The sequence below is a fragment of the Wolffia australiana genome, chromosome 12, assembly GCF_029677425.1.
Source record: "Wolffia australiana isolate 7733 chromosome 12, ASM2967742v1".
Classification (NCBI taxonomy): domain Eukaryota; kingdom Viridiplantae; phylum Streptophyta; class Magnoliopsida; order Alismatales; family Araceae; genus Wolffia; species Wolffia australiana.
In genome coordinates, this window is record NC_135846.1 from 14,011,471 (window position 1) to 14,023,630 (window position 12,160).

The following is a 12,160-nucleotide window of genomic DNA, read 5'->3' on the forward strand; positions in this document are numbered from 1 at the left end:
GCCGTTTCAAAAATGGGAGATAACCACGCAAGAATTTTCTTCTACCCTACACCTCATGTAAAATTCCTCAAATTGTGTGATATATTCGGACACTGAGCGTCTGCCTTGTTGTAATTTGTGCCACTAATCTAGAAAATTATCCAAAGAGGCAAGAAGCACATATTTCTCACAAAGATCATCCTTCATTTGTGGCCACATCTCAATAGGTGCATCTCGCCGGTTATAAATTGAAAATTCAAGATTTTCCCAAACAATTTTCGCTTGACCACCTCATCTCATCTCAGCGTATTGGACCTTTTGCTACTCAAGCATATCACACCATTTGAAATAACTATTTAATGTTTACTCCCAATCAAGGCACTACTTGGGGTCTCTAGATCGGTCACAATATGGAATATTGACCTTGACACTCTTTTGGAGATGTTGCCATCAGCTGTAATGATCTAGCCAATGATGAGCTTGAATTTGTATCCTATCGTTGGGGGGGATCGGGATCGTCTTGTTCAAGATGATTCCCACTCCAATTTTGGCATCTATCCTCAGGTAGGTAGGTGTCATTCTAAGGTGGAGGGTTTCTATCACGACTTAGAGGTCTATCCTCATGTGGATAGGGATTGTCATGAAGAGGACGATTCCTATCATGACCAGGTGTTCTATCATCAGGCGGATAGAGATCGTCACGAAGAGGATGATTCCTATCACCACCAGGGGTTCTATTCTCAGGAGGATAGGGGTCATCACGAGGAGGACAATTCCTTTCACGACCTTGACTTCTATCCTCGGTTAGATGCAAATTGTTGCGCTTAGGACGATTCCGATCACGACCTCCGCATCCACTATCTGGCAGATATAGATCATCATAATCAAGATGTTTCCTATCGCGCCCTTGAGGTCTAAACTCAGGTGGATAAGGATCGTCACGGTCATGACGATTTCTATCACGACCATGAGTTTCTAATTGATGAGTTCGTCCACATCAAGAAATCCATTTTTGACAGGCTCTAACATACAATCTAAATCTCCACGTGATGAGTAAGGTGGAGCAGTGGTGACGACTCTTGGATAGGACTAGAAGCCTCACAGTTATCTAGGGAAGGATTAGTCATGGCGACAACACATTTGCCTAAATGTAGATGCATGCAATATGAAATGACAATGGATGATGTCTAAGAATGCAGGGATTGTCTTACAACCACCGTAGTGAAAAAAAAGCTCCATATCCAACATCTGGAACACTCGATCTCGAGAACATTGAAAGCTATTCAACTAAGTGCGACAGCGTTGGAAAAACATAAGAGAAAAACTGGATGAGTAACACCGACACCAAAGAGGGAAGAATGGATCATTGGCACAAGAGTAGTGCATAGAGGCGATGTAAGTAATTCTTGACGCGTCGTTGGTAGGGGCAAGTGATGTGCACTTCAACAAGGTGTCATGGATCCAATTGTACTTTGTCGATGAGGTACTTCGTTCCTTTTGCTCATTAGTTAAATTAGGTCTTTCAGTATATTTTTGGCTCCCCTCCATCGCGCTCAGGTTAGTTTAGGTGAGAGTTTATCTATCAAAACTACATCTCGAGTGAAATCCCGTGCGTTACGTGCGAGGGCCAATCGAAATATTCCGTTCGGCGCCATAGTCACCGTCGTTGCTCCGAAAATGGTCAGAATGTCACCGTCATCGTCACCGTCATCGGGGCCTGGATGTACTTCCACATAGGAGACATCATTAGGTAGTTACATTCGCTATAGGGAATTATTCGTCGGATGATGTCACTAATGACGTTTGACATCACCTAGGTATCTGAGTATCATCTCTGTAGCGACCATACAATACCTCGATGACATCCAGCATCGAATTGGTATTAGAGGAGGCTGTGGGGGCTCACAACATGTCTTCGTACCCGCATCATTGCATCTGCATTTCATCATTTGGAAAACAATTTTGGTACCTTTCGAGGAACTAGCCATGGCCATCGAGATGCAATCGAGCAAAAGAATGCAACATGGGGGGTCAACCTCTGTGCAACAAGCAGATTCATCGCTGATCGAGAAAGGCATCCCTACGCACCTCTCCGGACACTGTCCTCCGACACGTGAAGGTGGCGCATCACCACCTCCTTTGGAGCCTTGATCAATCGCACCCACCGATAGGGATGCCGACGGATCGTCCGGTTCATGCAGGCACACCAGTGCCTGCCATGGATGTGCACGATCCCACCATAGTTCATCAAGTTCACTAGGTGCCTCATCTTCTAGTGACAGCGCGGAGAGAGTGACGATGAGTTGTCGCCCCCATGGGATGAATCCCGTGGATGAGCCCGCACCCTAGGTTCCCTTTGCACATGGCCAAGGAGCTGGATGTGCCAGAGGGAGACTGCACCAACAGCACCGACCCCGAGAGGAGTCGCCCGAAGAGCTAGGAGTGTATCTCAGCAATCTGACCACCGTCGCTGAACGCGTGGAGTAGTTGCTCACACGCCACGCGATACCTCTGGTACACGCCGCCGCACCCATGTCCATGGCTCTAGAGCAAGCCTGCGGTCTGCCTCGGGGAGTCCAGCACCGAGAGTGTCCAAAGAGCCCATATGACAAAGACAAGTATGTGGATTACGACAAATGGCAAGACGCGGAGCGTAGAGATCAATGCCCTGACCGATTCCTTGCACACGTCCCATTAGAGGTCCGTGCCTGAGGTAGACAATACCCACGAGACGACTATGAACCTGGGTACAAGAACAACTTGTGCGTTGAATCTGTAGAGACAAAATTTCGCTGACAAGCCAATATTTTTTAGGAGAACAAGCGAGTCATAGCCGAGCGACGGGGATCGCCCATCACATTATGGACCAAGATGGCACAAAAGCTGAGGAGCAAGTACGTGCAAATGACATTATTTCTCATGTGGTTTGACCTATAACAAGGTCGACAATCTGTGATAGAATACATCGAGGCCTTCAATGAGTGCCAGATCTGGTGCCGATTTGTGGAGGACCCACGGATCGTCATCGCCTTGTTTGCCCACAGGCTTTGACTGATGCTACACAGTGAGGTGCTTAAGTGAAACTCTGCCGAGGTCAACGAGGCCTAAAACATAGTGGAGCACATGGAGCGTCCAAGTGAGAAGGTCGACGCTCACACTATCCTAGCTGCCCCTTGAGCTACACCCGCTCCAATTACCCCATCTGTGACCACACGGATCTCCCAAATCGTTGGAGAGCAAGGGAATGCCCCGAAAACTTCAGTGGGCACTACCACACCAGCTTGGGCTGTCACTACAAACACCACGGCCTGCAGCACGATGGTGAACCAAGCATATATCATGTGCTTCAAGTGCCAAGTGAAAGGGCATCGAGCTAGTTAGTGTCCATCTATGGCCCTCCTAATCGATACGGTATAAGCCAAGCAAGACCAGTTTGGAGTGATGGAGCCACTACACGACAAAAATTACCATGTAGATAAGGAGTCCGCGAACGAAAGAAATCACCCGACACTCGAGTTGGGTATATTCATATCATGGACACTCATGCGATCTCGACACTAGCTCCATGCCCTACTGGCTGATGACTTGCCAGCATAGCGGTTGACCCCCCCAACACTAATGGGATGCTAGTCCCACACCAAGAGACGTCACAAGTTAACCCTGTGCATGTCACACACAGGACAGACCCAATGGCCGACACGTCTCTCCAGACCATGATCTCCTACACCTATGTCAAGATGAACGACAAAGTGTGTAAATTGATTGTGGACAGCAGAAGCTGTATCAACGTTATCTTCGACATGATGGTCGGCCAACTAAGATTGGTCGCCATACCTCATCCGATTCCCTATAATGTGTCATCGATTGACACTTTGTCGTTGTCGGTGAAGCATTAGTGCCATGATTTGTTAAAGGTGAGCACATATGATGAGACCATCCTTTGTGACGTCCTTCTTATGAAAGTTAGAAGTATCATTTTAGGTGGACCTTGGATTTACGACCATGATGTCACCATAGCCAGCAAGACAAACACGTGTATGTTCATGTATCAGGGATGACGAGCTACATGGTACCCTTATACCATGAAGCTAGCGACGAAGAGGACCTCGACCAACCCAGTTGGGTTAGTGGTCATTAGTCACCCCTTGACTCCTCGAGTTAGGGGACATGATAGAGATGAGACCCCGTTACACCCAACCGACCGCACCGTTTGCTCGACCGGCCACGCCATCTGCCAGGCCACCAGGGCCGCACAACGCGCTGCCCGCTCAGCTACCAATACCGCCCGCGCCACTTGCCCAGCCACTCGTGCCGCCCACTCGACCCCCTGTGCCGTTCACCTGGAGCAAACACGTGTTGTTCCGACAAGTCTCATCGAGATGACCCTTCATCCTTGAGATGGATGACAAGCAGTGCACTCGTTGCGACCACAATGCCACTTACGAGCATAACGGCCAAGTGTCGTTGCTCCATTTTGCGCGCCTAGTACATGAGTAACTCCCAAGAGGCTCGCACCAGCAGGTTGAGTCCATCTGAGATTGCCTATGACCATGATCCTCGTCGCCCCTCCCCTTAGCACCCGTAGATCATCACTGTCTTGCATAGGCCAGCATGTTTTGCCTGTGTATCAACACCGTCATGCTAGAACCATAAATCTACATGCACTGTACAAGCAGGCTACGATCTTGCATCGCCGTTCCCGAGGGCTCGACATGGGAGACCGTGTGATGGTGACACTTAGAAGAGAAATATATTCTCCTGGGTCGGCTATACCGCTACATGTTCATAGCGCCGGCCCGTTTTGGATCCTCCCACAAGTGGGTGATCACGCCTACGTGGTCGACATCCCTCCTTCATGGGGGATCAGCTCCACGTTTAACATTACAGACAAAGCTCTGTACTGAGCCCCTTCTCTCTCCTCTGATCCTGCCTTTCTAGACCTCTTCAATGTGAGCCAGTTTGCCGTGACCACTCCCCCATTATTTTTACCCAATTGGTACGAGTCAATCAAGTATATCCTACAAGAGGTAATTAACTATGCAGGGAAAAAGTATCACAAAGGTTTTGGTGCGTTGGCCAGGCCGTATAGATGCGGATGGCTCGTGGATCATAGAGGATAAGTTACGACACCTATGGCCAGGTCGTCTTCAGCTGCAACCACTAGCTACCCCAACTCGTTGGAGCCGAGTTCTTCAGACCCTAGGAGGATTGATAGAGCACACCAGCTTGCTCCATCGGAGACGTCAATGGAGCCATCATCATCTTCATCGACAGCCTGCTAGTTCACATCCAGCAGACCAACACGCCAACGCGTCAATGAAGATACCCGGAGCCGAGTATCTCGGGTGAATTCACGTCCGTATCTTTATCGCGTTTTGATTTATTTTTGCCTTCTTCATTTAGTCGGTATTTGTCGTGTCATATACATGTTCATATTGTTGCCTGTTGTGTCCTCCTGTATCGTCAATGTACGCGTCAAACATATGTCCTTTTTATTTTGTTATAAATGGGGATCCTATGTATAAGAACCCCCCCTTAGGAAGGGCACTTAGGCCTTTACTAAGGGCACCCCTGCCCTTAGTAAGGCCATCGTACCCCCATATAAGGGACATGATGTAGCGCTAGCCGCTTAGACAAGGAATTTATCATTTGGAAGATTTTGTGTTCTTTCTTGGTCTCGTAAAAGGAGAGAAAGAGGTGGAGAGAGGGATAAAGAAGAAGGAAGAGCATATGGAAGCTAAGGACAAGCATCCTGCCTCAAGACTTGTCACTTGTCCTTGCCATCAAACTCACTACAGCAGCGCTACGCAGCATCTACGCATTGTCATTCCAGTCGCTCGATTGACCCCCCGTAGGCGGCGACTGCGTTACCACATTGTCAAATGACGTGCAGCTGAATCAACCCGATGAACTTGAACTTGTCGATCGCGATTGCCACGTTGATACTTTTGGCTGGTCCACGGTGATTAGCGCCTGCTGTGGGCAAGCATCCATAGATTCTCATAAGCCCTGCTCCCGCTAGTCGTTAGTTGGAATCCAGGCAACACTACCCAAGATGTGGACTATTCGAATGGCTCACCATAGCTCTAAGTTTCCGTCCCACCAACGAGACTGTGATGTCGGGAAAACTCACCTTGTGCCATATCTGATGTCTCACAGCCTTGCATAAACGACGCGTGACCGGTAGTTGCACCCACCCCCATGCCTGCTGACCTAGCACTGGGACCTGATGGACTCTTCTACTGACAACATCGCTAGTGGCATTTCCGCCCTCACCATGGCCACCTGAGTGCCATCTCTTGGTAGCTCAACGCAAGGGGATGCTCATAGAAATTCCAACCCTGCAACTGTGACTGCTACCCGTCTTAGCCGGCACCACTGGTTTTCCACGACGTTACGCTGAACGGGCAGAGTGCCCATGACGCGCGCCATTTGCTCAGATGTTTGCCGCTCTAAGACTTAGTGCCCGCAGCGCCGCTCAGTCAACACATCGCATTGCTACCGTCTAGCCATTACCCATGCTCGCGCTCATCTATGTGCTGCTCATCGCCGCTCACATCCGCTAGTTGATTCCGCTCGGGCCGACCATTACTAGGTCGCTCTACTGGACTCAGTTGATCGCTTGAGCCACTCTAACACCAGATGTCTCTTCCACTAGCCCCCACCTCTCCTCCGATGCTATGCTCCATCACAAACTTGCATCATCTATTGAGCTACGCCATGCCCGTCTCTGACTCCCCTCCACCACACCTGCCCGTACCGGCTCGCACTAACAAAGACATTGACGACTAGCGATGTCACCAACGAGGTACTTTGTTCCCCTTGCTTATTCGTTAAATTACGCCTTTCAGTATATATTTGGCTGCACTTCACCGCACTCAGGTTATATTAGGTGAGAGTTTATTTATCAAAAACTACTCCTCGAGTGAATTCCCTGGTATGGGTCCAGCATGTCCGTTACGTGCGAGCGCCAAAGGAAATATTTCATTTTCTGCCGTAGTCACCGTCGTCGCTCTGACGAGGTTCAGAAAGTTACCATTGGTGTAAAATGATGATCGCCAGGATCGATCTCGTCATATTACAACACAATTGACATTAAACATCGTAAGCAATATTAGATGATATGTTAGTGTGAGAAATCAATCAGAAGTAATCAACAAGGCTGTGGAGTTCGAGGGGTCATTTAAAATTCCAGAGTTTGACCAGTCAAAGTCAGAATCCCAATCATCCCAGCTGGATCAACTAGATGACTAGATAGTGACAGGTACTAAGTACCCTTGGAAGTCCATGTCCCCTACTGTTTGGATTAGTCCTATCACAATAAAATCCTACCTCACAACGATAATGGCTATTCCTATTGCAATAATTCGTTCCTAGGAAGAGGAACACATATGAAAAACAAAACTGAAAGAAAAAATCAGACTGCAAGTAAGGGGGGAGGAATGATGGAACCTGAGTGGGTTGAAGTCCACGGTGATGTCATTCGTGGGCATGTGCACTTGAAGTTGCATGGGGCGAGTGTGCACGAGGGAGAAACTGGACTGGCTAAGCAGACGAACATGCAGAGTAAAGCAGTGCGTAGGGGGATCTAGTGCAGTGCACTCTACGCGGGCGGGCACAGTTGAACTCGGTGCGCGCAAGCTGGAACGGGCGCACAGGGGGGTATTTGATAAATCCAAAATGATAGTAAAATATATGTGCAATTCTAGCCAATTTATCTACTTCTTTATCTTTATGTGGATATATTATAAATATTTATGTTAAGTTGTGAAACATCATGAAATAAAATCACCTTTTTATAATTTGGAGTTAATTATTGTCATTTGTGGCCTAACCCCACTTAACTCAATGAGTTAAGTGGAATGAATCTCACTCTCTTCTTAGTTTATGTGGAAGATGCAGGAATCAGGTGAAAATTTCATGAATAAGGGGGATAATTAAATGAAGGAGAAGCTATTTGGCCCAAAGGAGCAGGCCCAACCACAACCCTGGGCTAAGAAAGGAGGCCCAAATCAAGACAGCTGGCTCTAGTCTAAAGGCCCACAAAGGAAGCTCCACTAAGCCCACTGTGAAAGGCATCTTGGGCCAAAGAAAGGAGGGCAAAGGGAATGTCCAGTCATGATTATTTGTGAACATTTTAGGTGCTTGGATGCTGATTGGAGGACAACCTTGGACGTGGATCCAAGCCAGAGAAGAAGATCCAGCCATTCAATCCATAAAACATCCAAGGGTGGAGACTTAAAGATAGCACCTTTAATACTAATTAAGGAAAGAAGTCTTGAACATCCCTAGGGTATTTAAAAGGTATTAATGCTGATTGGAGGACCATAATGGACATGGATCATGACCTAGAAAGAAGAGCTGGCCATCCATTGTATTAAAAATCCAATGGCTCTCATTTGTTCTCTCTCCCTATATAAACCCCTCCACTCTATTGTAATATTCATCTTGTGTTTCAATCCAAAGTAATGTTTGGTGGTCTAAGTGAAATTGAGTCATAGATCCATTCACCTCAGTGAGTGCCAGGCTGAGCAGGAAGCATCCAAGGCTGAAGAATCCGGTGGAAAGGAGAAGAAGAAGTCCCGTGGACCTTTGAGGGTGTGACAAAGAGGTTACCTTCTTATTTCTCCTTTTTCACTCTTAGCTGTTCGTCTTTTGTCTTTGGGTAGTCGGATCAGCTAGCCAATATCTAGAACGGTTCCAACGCATCCAACCACGCTCAAAAATTCATTCTAGACCTCATTCCAGAGTGAAGTTAGTGCAGGCCATTTTTTTCTCTCTCCTCCACCAGGCCACTTTCCCCATTTGGCATCCGGACTTAGCCAAATTTTGACCAAGTCCAGAGCGCCAGCCTGATTCATTTCCTATTTTAGTTTGGCTTTAAATATTCCTCAAAAATCCTAACAAAGTCATTTTCTGCTTTCTAATATTATTACAAATCTTTTAATTATATTTTAAATATCTTTGTTTATATTTTTATTAGTTATTTATCTTTGTAGGTAGTAAACCCACTTCTAAAATTCATAAAAAATCATAACTAAAGCAGAAATTCATTAGGAAAAAACCCATGCTCCCTGTGGATCGACCCTTACTCTCCTATGCTAGTAAGGTTATTATAAATTTTTGTTGTTATAATTCGGATAAATCAACGACAGTAATTTGTGAAGTTAGCTCGTCACTAATTACCCATGAAATCTGAATTATCAACTGGTGCCATTGCCGGGGAGCACGGTGATTTTTTTTAGTGAATTTGTATTTTTTCCTCTTTTGCCGAAGTTGAGGACAGCTAACCCTCAATAAACGGTACTTCTAACTACTTTTTTTTGAGATTTATGGTCGTAAAAAGGTCTAAGGTGGGACTAATGCTGAGGAAGATGTAGACACTCAATATCCTTCCCTTCCAGCAACACTTACAGCTCAGGATAAAGAAGAAGTTGGTATGGCGGAGGACGGTCAGCCACAACGAGGGAGGAGAATGACGATGCTGGACACATCTACTTTGTCAGGAAGTCTAAGGCAAACTGGCATCAACATCAATGTAGGTAAGGGGGTTATGTTTAGGTATGACAATGCCCTACTTAACTCTCTCCCTGAATTTACTGGTCATTCTTCTCAAAATCCCTTAGAATTTCTTAATGATTTTCACATTCGATGTTCCTCGAAAAATATTCCTGGTTTAACTACTGAAGCATTAAAAATGAAATATTTTTCACTTACTTTAAAAGATAGGGCTTTTGCATCGTACAGAAATTTAGGCATAATATTTAACTCATGGGAAGAAAAGCAAAATAAATTTCTCAATAAATATTATCCACTTTCCAAACTAACTTCTATAAAAAAGAAATTCAGAAATTTTATCCCCATGATCATGAAGCATTTAGTGAAGTAGGGGAACAGTTCAATGAATTAATCTGAAAATGTCCTCACAATGAAATAGAAAAGTGTCAGCTAGCTGAAATATTGTATGAAACACTTCCTGATAATTTTAAAAGCAAAGTGAATGATGCAGGACAACTATGGAGAACGGCGACTAGAGCGACGGAGAAATGATAAGGACGGATGGAAGACAATGGATGGATTGGGTAAGGGAGGGATAAAACAGACCACAGAAATCCACACGGTCGAATTTGTAGTTTAAAACCGATGAAATACTGGTGGTGCAGCTCCGATCCTTGTCGAGGGTGGGAGTACTGCCTTCACCCACTGCGACGATGCCGGAGCACCAAAATCAATACCTGAATTCACGTCACGAAAGAAACTCTCGAAGAGAATTGTAGGAAAATCCAAATCAAATCAAATCTGACGGCTGTGGAGACTTATCGTGGAATACTGGACGGAGAACACTTCGACACCAAAGAGTTCAAGCGTACCTCGGCACCGTAGTGCGTGAAGAGGCTATGGGGAATTCTAATCGTGACGAAGCTGGGTGAATCTGGGCGTTGAGAGGCCCACTAGACGAGAAAGTCTAGGCGTTTCGGGCATTGAACCCTGGCAGAGGGCGAGACCGACGAGTGCAGACACATGCAAGACGGGCGCGCACAGACAGACAAGGCACGGGCCGTTCTGGGAGCAGCCCTGGGGTGGCCCTGGGCAGACGGCCTAGGGCAGCCCTCGCTAGGTGACCTGGGCGGCCTTTGGGTGCCCTGGGCGGGCAGCCTGGGGCGGCCCTTGGGCGGCCTTAGGCAAGCGGCCTGGGGAGGCCTAGGGGCAGCCTTGGCAGCCTTGGTTAGGGCAGCTTGGGCGGCCTTTGGGTGACCCCAAGTGGGCAGCCTAGGGGCGGCCCCAGTAGGGGCGGCTTGGGTGGCCCTTGGGCGACCCTTGCCGGGCAGCCTGGGCGGCCCTTGGGCGGCCCTGGGCAGGCGGCCTGGGGTGGCCTGGGGTGGCCTGGGGGCGGCCTTGGCAGCCCTGGTTGGGGCGGCCTAGGCGGCTTTTGGGCGGCCCTGAGTGGGCAGCCTAGGGGCGGCCTGGGCGGCCTGGGGGCTGTCTTGGGCGGCCTTGGTAGGGGAAGCCTAGGGGTCCTAGGGCAATCTTGAGAGGGCGATGGAGAGAGAGAGAGAGAGATAGAGAGAGAGAGAGAGAGAGAGAGAGAGAGAGAGAGAGAGAGAGGGAGAGAAAGAGAGAGAGAGAGAGAGAGAGAGAGAGAGAGAGAGAGAGAGAGAGAGAGAGAGAGAGAGAGAGAGAGAGAGAGAGAGAGAGAGAGAGAGAGAGAGAGAGAGAGAGAGAGAGAGAGAGAGAGAGAGAGAGAGAGAGAGAGAGGGGGGAGAGAGAGAGAGAGAGAGAGAGAGAGAGAGAGAGAGAGAGAGAGAGAGAGAGAGAATGGGAAGAGAATGGGAAGAGAAGGGGGAAGGCCGGCGGCGCAATGCGGTGGTCGCGGCAACGGCGGTGGCGGCGCTAGGGTAGAAGGAGGGATAGGGAGGCTGGGCAGTCCTCCAAGAAGAGTTAAACAAAACTCGATTCTTGAATAATGACTGCCTAACTCTTTCTCGAAACAATGGCCTATACATATAGGCCTTGGAGGAAAGAGAAAACACAACGTAATGACATAAAATGAAAGACGAGGAATTAAAGACGAGGGCATGCTTCGTGTCATGCCAAGGCATAGTTGTTGATCTCCCGTTGGCGACGTGTCATGATGCGCGAAGGAGCGTGCGTGCGTGGAGACGTGCGTAACGCCGATATATTGAATTTGTCCGGTGACAGTTGCGGCGTGTCCCTGGAGGGGGTGTTGACTTCGGTTGACTATGGTGGTCTGTCTATAGCAGAGACGTTGTGATGGCGCGTCGCCACCCGTCGTCATCGAGCCAGCAGCAGAGGAGCAGCAGGACATCACCGACCCAGCACACGAGGAGCCGTCACCATCCAGCCCGACACCGATACGAGTCCAACCACCTCGACGAGCCGCCGCAGCAACACGGGATCCCGAATTCTGTTATTCGGCATGACGCGGACGCCGACCATTGGAGCATACCGACGCTTTCAGTTCCCTTTCTATGTTTATCGTGTTTCCCTTTCTATTCCGTCATTTCCCTTTCTATGTCATCATGTTGTCATGTAGCGGGGAAGGGCCCATATGAGGAACTCTTCCCCCCCCCCCTTTCTATGTTGGGCCTAACAAGCCCATTTTATACTCCTTTGCTTATTTTCCTTTTTCATGTTGTGTTTTGAACGTTAAGGGCCCACC

The 12,160-nt window shown here is 48.1% G+C and overlaps 1 pseudogene; it reads left to right on the top strand.

Annotated features, from left to right (window-relative positions):
* Window positions 1-12,160, top strand: part of LOC144710327 (very-long-chain aldehyde decarbonylase GL1-3-like) — an 80,701-nt pseudogene that overhangs the window by 28,563 nt on the left and 39,978 nt on the right.